The 9,255-nt window shown below is 57.6% G+C and overlaps 1 pseudogene; it reads right to left on the bottom strand.

The window, feature by feature from the left end:
- Positions 1–1,048: 1,048 nt before the first annotated feature.
- Positions 1,049–9,091, bottom strand: LOC141728008 (uncharacterized; annotated as a pseudogene).
- Between the last annotated feature and the right edge of the window lie 164 nt (positions 9,092–9,255).

A 9,255-nucleotide genomic window follows, 5' to 3' on the forward strand; every position in this document is an offset into this window, starting at 1 on the left:
GGAGGGGTCAATTAAATCAGGGCAGGGGTCAATAAAATCAGGATAGGGGTCAATTAAATCAGGCAAGGGGTCAATTAAATCAGGCAATGGGTCAATTAAATCAGGGTAGGGGTCAATTAAATCAGGGGAGGGGTCAATTAAATCAAGGGAGGGGTCAATTAAATCAAGCAATGGGCCAATTAAATCAGGCAAGGGAAAATTAAATCAGGGCAGAGGTCAATTAAATCAGGCAATGGATCAATTAAATCAGGCAAGGGGTCAATTAAATCGGGCAATGTGAAATTTAAATCAGGAAATGGGTCAATTAAATCAGGCAAGGGAAAATTAAATCAGGGCAGAGGTCAATTAAATCAGGCAAGGGGTCAATTAAATCAGGTAATGTATCAATTAAATCAGGCAAGGGGTCAATTAAATCAAGGCAGAGGTCAATTAAATCAGGGGAGGGGTCAATTAAATCAAGGGAGGGGTCAATTAAATCAGGCAAGGGGTCAATTAAATCAGGCAAGGGGTCAATTAAATCAGATCAGGGGTCAATTAAATCAGGCAAGTGGTCAATTAAATAAGGCAATGGGTCAATTAAATCAGGCAATGGATCAATTAAATCAAGGGAGGGGTCAATTAAATCAGGGGAGGGGTCAATTAAATCAGGCAAAGGGTCAATTAAATCAGGCAATGGGAAATTTAAATCAGGAAATGGGTCAATTAAATCAGGGGAGGGGTCAATTAAATCAGGCAAGGGGTCAATTAAATCAGGCAATGGATCAATTAAATAAGGGCAGAGGTCAATTAAATCAGGGGAGGGGTCAATTAAATCAGGCAATAGGTCAATTAAATCAGATCAGGGGTCAATTAAATCAGGATAGGGGTCAATTAAATCAGGGCAGGGGTCAATTAAATCAGGGCAGGGTCTCTGGTGGTCCCAGGATCAAGGGAGACACTGAGAGAGAAACAGAGCAGGCAAAGAGAGGCAGGAGAGAAAAAGGGACACAAACACAATGAGCTCAGCAGGCGGCACTGTGCAAACAGAACTGCAAGGGACTGAACATGGACAGGAGAGAAATCTGTAACTCTGAGAGTTTTATTTGCTATCAAATACATCCCACACACCCAGCTCCACACAATCCCCACCCCACCACACTAATTGAGATCCCACTACTCTAAACCACAGGCTGGCTGTAGAATCGAGGAAAATTTGTATGGCATGGAGTTTTTCTCAGGAGGGATTGAGCATTCTGGGGCAAGAGTGAGCTGTTTTCACTGGGATTTGAGTAGTTTTGCAGTGAAAGATTCATCTCTCTTGGCTTTTGGAGTGCAAAGAGATCGAGAAGAGAAAAAAATTCAGGTGAAATTAAAAGGAGAAGTAGCCAGGTGTGTTCCCAGCATGGATCACAGGGAATGTGAGTGACCAGGGCTGTGCCCACAGTGCCTCCTCCAGTGGGGGATGGAGCTGGAGCAGCGCACGAAGCTCTGCCCGCACTCGGGGCACTCACAGGGCTTCCCTTAGTGGTGTCTACATTGGTGTTGGGTCAAGTTAGAGCTGTGTGAGAAGCTCTTCCCACACTGGGGACACTCGTAGGGCCTCTCCCCAGTGTGGATGCGCTGGTGGGCGATGAGGTTGGAGTTCTTCCGGAATCCCTTCCCACACTCAGGGCACTGGAAGGGCGTCTCCTCTGTGTGAGTCTGAAAGTGGTAGAAGAGATCGGCACGGGTCTGAAACCTCTTCCTGCATTTGTCACACTCGAAGGGCCTCTCCCCTGTGTGGCTCCTCTGGTGCTTGTTCCGGTGGGAGCTCTGGGTGAAGCGCATCCCACACACGGAACACTCGAAAGGCCTTTCCCCAGTGTGGATCCTCTGGTGCACGATCAGGCCGGAGCTCACTGTGAAGCTCTTCCCACACTCCCCACACTCAAAGGGCCTCTCCCCAGTGTGGGTCCTCTGGTGCCTGATGAGCTGCGAACTCCATCGGAAGCTCTGCCCACACTCCCCACACTCGTGGCGCTTCTCCTGAAGGTGGGACCTCTGGTGATTGATCAGGCTGGAGCTCTGGGTGAAGCTCTTCCCACACTCCCCACACTCAAAGGACCTCTCCCCAGTGTGAATCCTCTGGTGCGGGATCAAATGGGACTTCCACCTGAAGCTCTTCCCACACTGCCCACACTCAAAAGGCCTCTCCCCAGTGTGGCTCCTCTGGTGCGTGACCAGATTGTTGACTTGGCTGAAGCTCTTCCCACACTCCCCACACTCATAGGGCCTCTCCCCAGTGTGAATCCTCTGGTGCTTGATCACTTGGCACTTCCACCTGAAGCTCTTCCCACACTCCCCGCACGTGTGGGGCTTCTCCCCATCACGGAGCTGCTCACGGAGCACCAGCTCCGAGCTCTGCCTCCGTCTCCGGCCGCCTTCCCGCCCCAGGCCGGCTCTTTCCCCCTCACATCCCCGCCGGCTGCGTTTGCAGCCCCTCCTCGTGCGGCATCTCGGCGCCTTTTCCTCCCCGTTGCCTTCCTGCGCCGTGGAGCCGCTCAAAACGGCCTCTTCCACCAGCTCCTGCCGCGGGCATTTGTCCTCCCTGCTCTCCATGCTCCGCTCCTGCTCTGGGGGAGGAAGGACAAGGACACCATGGGATTTGCCTCCGTGCCACAGCCGAGGGCAACGAGATCCCCCCAGGCCGTCCCCGGCAGGACGGCACCGCCACCCCCCGATGTCCCCCCGAGGGGCCTTTTCCGCTCAGCCTTGGACTTCTTCATTCTCCAAACATCCCCCCAAAAACCCAACCCAGGGACCCCCCGGGATATCAGGGCCGGGCTCCCGTCCCTGCTCACCGGCGCGTTGCGGGGGCGATGATCCCACAGGTGGGGGCTGCGAATTCAGGCCGGGCTCCAGACCGCGTGGATCCGTCCGCTCAGCCTCGATCCGCCTTTGTCCCTCCTCTTCCTCCCGCTCCTCCTCTTCCATCCTCCCTCCCGCTCCTCAGCGTTATCTCCGCCTCCTTCTCCTCTTCCATCCCGCCCCTTCCATCCCTTCTCCTCTTTCTCCTCCCCAACCCCGCCTTCTTCCCCTCCTTCACTCGCTGCTCTCTCTCCGCCTTCATCCCTCCTCTTCCATCTCCCCCAGCCCTGCTACACTCCCCGAACCGGCTGGAACCGTGAGGGGAAAGGGGGCAGGGAAAGGGCGGGAACCGTGAGGGGAAAGGGGGCAGGGAAAGGGCGGGAACCGTGAGGGGAAAGGGGGCAGGGAAAGGGCGGGAACCGTGAGGGGAAAGGGGCGGGCTCAGGCCAAGGGCGGCAACTCTGAGGGGACACTCTGGGAGGCGGCACTGTGCAAACAGAACTGCAACCGACTGAACATGAACGGGAGAGAAATCTGTAAGTCTGAGAGTTTTATTTAGTATCAAATACATCCCACACACCCAGCCCAAGATAATCCCCATCCCACCACCCTAACTGAGGTCATGCTTCTCCCAGTCTCCTTCCAGCCCAATCTTACTCAGGTGGCTGAGAATCGAGTGAGTTTTTTATGACATTGACATTTTTGAGTTGCGATTGAGCAGTTTTGTTGTAAGATCGAGATGTATTATGTGGGAATTGAGTGGTTTTGAGGTGACAGATCCATCCCTCGTAGATTCTGGAGTGCAAAGAGATGGAGAAAGAAGAAATATTAAGGCCAAACTAAAATTTGAAGCCTCCATGTCTGTTCCCAACCTGAATCACAGAGAAAGTGAGTGACCAGGGCTGTGCCCACAGTGCCTCCTCCAGTGGGGGATGGAGCTGGAGCAGCGCACGAAGCTCTGCCCGCACTCGGGGCACTCACAGGGCTTCCCTTAGTGGTGTCTACGTTTGTGTTGGGTCAAGTTAGAGCTGTCTGAGAAGCTCTTCCCACACTGGGGACACTCGTAGGGCCTCTCCCCAGTGTGGATGCGCCGGTGGGTGACAAGGGAGGAGTTGTGCCTGAATCCCTTCCCACATCAGGGCATTGGAAAGGCCTCTCCTCTGTGTGAATCCAATAGTGCCTGACGAGAAGGCCGCTGGTCCGAAACCTCTTCCTGCATTTATCGCACTCGTAGGGCCTCTCCCCTGTGTGGATACGCTGGTGGGCGATGAGGTTGGAGTTCTGCCTGAATCCCTTCCCACACTCAGGGCACTGGAAGGGCCTCTCCTCTGTGTGAGTCTGAAAGTGGCGGAAGAGATGGGCGCGGGTCTGAAACCTCTTCCTGCATTTGTCACACTCGAAGGGCCTCTCCCCTGTGTGGCTCCTCTGGTGCTTCTTCCGGGTGGAGCTGTGGTTGAAGCGCATCCCACACACGGAACACTCGAAAGGCCTCTCCCCAGTGTGGATCCTCTGGTGCTGGATCAGGCTGGAGCTCACTGTGAAGCTCTTCCCACACTGCACACACTCGTAGGGCCTCTCCCCAGTGTGGGTCCTCTGGTGCCTGATCAAATGGGAGTTCCTACTGAAGCTGTCCCCACACTCCCCACACACGTAGGGCCGTTCCCCAGTGTGAATCCTCTGGTGCCTGATGAGCTGCGACCTCCATCGGAAGCTCTGCCCACACTCCCCACACTCGTGGCGCTTCTCCCGAAGGTGGGACCTCTGGTGCTGCATCAGGCTGGAGCTCTGGGTGAAGCTCTTCCCACACTCCCCACACTCGTAGGGCCTCTCCCCAAGATGGGTCCTCTGGTGCCTGGTCAGAGTGCTGCGCTGGCTGAAGCTCTTCCCACACTCCCCGCACGTGTGGGGCTTCTCCCCATCACGCAGCTGCTCACGGAGCACCAGCTCCGAGCTCTGCCTCCGTTTCCGGCCGCCTTCCCGGCCCAGGCCGGCTCTTTCCCCCTCACATCCCCGCCGGCTGCGTTTGCAGCCCCTCCTCGAGCGGCATCTCCGCGCCTTTTCCTCCCCGTTGCCTTCCTGCGCCGTGGAGCCGCTCAAAACGGCCTCTTCCACCAGCTCCTGCCGCGGGCATTTGTCCTCCCTGCTCTCCATGCTCCGCTCCCGCTCTGGGGGAGGAAGGACAAGGACACGATGGGATTTGCCTCCGTGCCACAGCCGAGGGCAACGAGATCCCCCCAGGCCGTCCCCGGCAGGACGGCACCGCCACCCCCCGATGTCCCCCCGAGGGGCCTTTTCCGCTCAGCCTTGGACTTCTTCATTCTCCAAACATCCCCCCAAAAACCCAACCCAGGCACCCCCCGGGATATCAGGGCCGGGCTCCCGTCCCTGCTCACCGGCGCGATGCGGGGGGAGATGATCCCACAGGCGGGGGCTGCGAATTCAGGCTGGTCGACCGCGTGGATCCGTCCGCTCTGCCTCGATCCGCCTTTGTCCCTCCTCTTCCTCTTCCTCCCGCTCCTCCTCTTCAGCCCAACCTCCCCCCTGCTCCTCCCCTCGACCCCGCCTCTTCCTCATCGTTCATCCCTGCCCTTCCCTCCCTCCTCCTCCTCCCCCAGCAGCAGCCGCACTCTCCGTGCCCCGTTCCCGCAGCCCTCGCAGCCGCGGCAGGAGCGCGGATGGAGCCGGGACAGGTCGGGATGGGCAGCGCGGGGCTCTCGGCTGCTCCAGCCGCTGCGGGAGGGGTGAACCCGGCCCGGGCCAAAGGAGAGGCGAACTGGGCAAACTGGGGGCTGCACATCCAAACTGGGCCTTGCTGGGGACCCTGCCTGGCCACTGCCAGCCCTTGGGGCTCCTCTCGGCACATCCGCCAGGGGGGAACGCACACAGGGCTGGGGGATCCCAGCAGTGGCAGCGCTGCCAGGGACGGGGCTGCGCTGGGATCGTACTGGGAGTGACTGGGGCTGCACTGGTTCTGTACTGACATCATACTGGGAGTGACTGGGGCTGTACTGGTTCTGTACTGACATCATACTGGGGTCGTACTGGGAGTGACTGGGGCTGTACTGGTTCTGTACTGACATCATACTGGGGGTAACTGGGGCTGTACTGGCGTTGTACTGACGTCACACCAGGTTCGTACTGGGAGTGATTGGGACTGCACTGGTTCTGTACTGACATCATACTGGGGTCGTACTGGGAGTGACTGGGACTGCACTGGTTCTGTACTGACATCATACTGGGGTCATACTGGGAGTGACTGGGGCTGTACTGGTTCTGTACTGACATCATACCGGGGTCGTACATGGAATTACTGGGACTGTACTGGCTTTGTACTGACACCACGCTGGGATGACACTGGGATTGTAGTGAGTTTGTACGGACATCATTCTGAGATCACTCTGCCTTCCCAGGGCAGATTGTGATCGCACTCATGGGGGCTGGGATCATACTGGGATCATACTGGGAGTGGCTACAATCATACTGGGATTAGAGTGGCTGTGATTGGACCCTCAATGGGGGCTTCTGGGAGCTACCAGGCCCATGCTGGGAGCCAACTGGGGACTGAATTAGAGGAACTGGGAGCAACTGGGGTAAAAGTGGGGGCAAGTGAACCACGCTGAGGTGACTGGGAGTGCCTGGCAATGACTGCCAGAATGTTCAGGGCAACTGGGATATACTGGGAGGGTCGGAGACCATGCAGGTGGTGATTGGCACCAAACTGGGACTGACTGGGAAGGTGTTGGGGGAACTGGGAACACGCTGGGGGCGAGTGGGAGTGACCGAGCCATTGCTGGGAGAGACTGGGATCACACTGGGAGTGCCTGGGACTATGCCAGGGACAACTGGGAGAACGGAGAACACACTGGATGAAAGTGGGAGGAACTGGGAGCAACTGGGACCATGCTGGGAGACAATTGCATCATCATGGGGAATCACTGGGAGGGAGTGACCTCGTCTGGGAGTGACTGGGATCAGGCAGGGAGGCAGGGGAAGTGACCAGGATGATACTGGGAGTGCACAGGCCCATACTGGGAATGACCAGGCCATTACTGGGATTGCCCAGGAAACTGGAATCGCACGGGGGAGCAACTGGGCTCATACTGGGAGCAGCCACTGCAGACCCCGGATGTATCCCCGAGGGCCATTTGCGGCTCGGCTTTGGGGCCCTGCCAGCTGCAAACATCCCCCCGAAACAAACCCCAAACCCAGGCACCCCCCGGGATATTTGGGCCGCGCTCCCCCTCCCCAGGAACCTGCGGGATGTGGGGCGATGCTTCTGGGGCTCTGGCACTTTGAGGGAGCGCCTGGGGCACGAGATGCTCCCTCTCCTCTTCTGCTGTGGCAGCTGCTCGGACTCTTCCTCCCTCCCTCCTCTTCCTCTCCCGATCCCGGCGGGCGAACCGTGAGGGGAAATGGGGCAGGGAAAGGGCGGGAACCGTGAGGGGAAAGGGGGCAGGGAAAGGGCGGGAACCGTGAGGGGAAAGGGGGCAGGGAAAGGGCGGGAACCGTGAGGGGAAAGGGGCGGGCTCAGGCCAAGGGCGGCAACTCTGATGGGACACTCTGGGAGGCGGCACTGTGCAAACAGAACTGCAACGGACTGAACAAGAACGCGAGAGAAATCAGTCGGTCTGACAGGTTTATTTCGTATAAAATACATTCCACACACCCAGCCCAAGATAATCCCTATCCCACCACCCTAAGTGAGATCACGCTTCTCTCAGTCCCCTTCCAGCGCAATCTTACTCAGGTGGCTGAGAATCGATGGAGTTTTTTATGACATTGACTTATTTGAGTTGCAATTGAGCAGTTTTGGGGTAAAATTGAGCTGTTTTCAGTGGGATTTGAGTGGTTTTGAGGTGACAGATCCATCCCTCGTAGATTTTGGAGTGCAAAAAGATGGAGAAAGAAGAAATATTAAGGCCAAACCAAAATTTGAAGCCTCCATGTGTGTTCCCAGCATGGATCACAGAGAATGTGAGTGACCAGGGCTGTGCCCACAGTGCCTCCTCCAGTGGGGGATGGAGCTGGAGCAGCGCACGAAGCTCTGCCCGCACTCGGGGCACTCACAGGGCTTCCCTTAGTGGTGTCTACGTTGGTGTTGGGTCAAGTCAGAGCTGTGTGAGAAGCTCTTCCCACACTGGGGACACTCGTAGGGCCTCTCCCCAGTGTGGATGCGCCGGTGCCTGACGAGTTTGGAGTTGTACTTGAATCCCTTCCCGCAGTCAGGGCAGCGGAAGGGCCTCTCCTCTGAGTGAATCCGATAGTGCTCGAGGACATAAGAGCTGGTCCGAAACCTCTTCCTGCATTTATCACACTCGTAGGGCCTCTCCCCTGTGTGGATGCGCCGGTGCCTGATGAGGTGGGAGTTCTGCCTGAATCCTTTCCCACAGTCAGGGCACTGGAAGGGTCTCTCCTCTGTGTGAGTCTGATAGTGCTGGAGGAGATGGGTGCTGGTCCGAAACCTCTTCCTGCATTTGTCACACTCGAAGGGCCTCTCCCCAGTGTGGATACGCTGGTGGGTGATGAGGTTGGACTTATTCTTGTACCCCTTCCCACACTCAGGGCACTGGAAGGGCTTCTCCTCTGTGTGAGTCTGAAAGTGGCGGAAGAGATCGGCGCGGGTCTGAAACCTCTTCCTGCATTTGTCACACTCGAAGGGCCTCTCCCCTGTGTGGATCCTCTGGTGCTTGTTCCGGGTGGACCTGTGGCTGAAGCGCATCCCACACTCGGAACACTCGAAAGGCCTTTCCCCAGTGTGGATCCTCTGGTGCACGATCAGTCTGGAGCTCTCTGTGAAGCTCTTCCCACACTCCCCACACTCGTAGGGCCTCTCCCCCGTGTGGGTCCTCTCGTGCGTGATCAGAGTGCCGCGCTGGGTGAAGCTCTTCCCACACTCCCCACACTCAAAGGGCCTCTCCCCAGTGTGAATCCTCTGGTGCTCGATCAGTCCGGAGTTCCACCTGAAGCTCTTCCCACACTCCCCGCACGTGTGGGGCTTCTCCCCATCACGGAGCTGCTCACGGAGCACCAGCTCCGAGCTCTGCCTCCGTCTCCGGCCGCCTTCCCGGCCCAGGCCGGCTCTTTCCCCCTCACATCCCCGCCGGCTGCGTTTGCAGCCCCTCCTCGAGCGGCATCTCCGCGCCTTTTCCTCCCCGTTGCCTTCCTGCGCCGTGGAGCCGCTCAAAACGGCCTCTTCCACCAGCTCCTGCCGCGGGCATTTGTCCTCCCTGCTCTCCATGCTCCGCTCCTGCTCTGGGGGAGGAAGGACAAGGACACGATGGGATTTGCCTCCGTGCCACAGCCGAGGGCAACGAGATCCCCCCAGGCCGTCCCCGGCAGGACGGCACCGCCACCCCCCGATGTCCCCCCGAGGGGCCTTTTCCGCTCAGCCTTGGACTTCTTCATTCTCCAAACATCCCCCCAAAAACC

Source organism: Zonotrichia albicollis, unplaced genomic scaffold, assembly GCF_047830755.1.
Source record: "Zonotrichia albicollis isolate bZonAlb1 unplaced genomic scaffold, bZonAlb1.hap1 Scaffold_73_unloc_1, whole genome shotgun sequence".
In the NCBI taxonomy this organism is placed as follows: domain Eukaryota; kingdom Metazoa; phylum Chordata; class Aves; order Passeriformes; family Passerellidae; genus Zonotrichia; species Zonotrichia albicollis.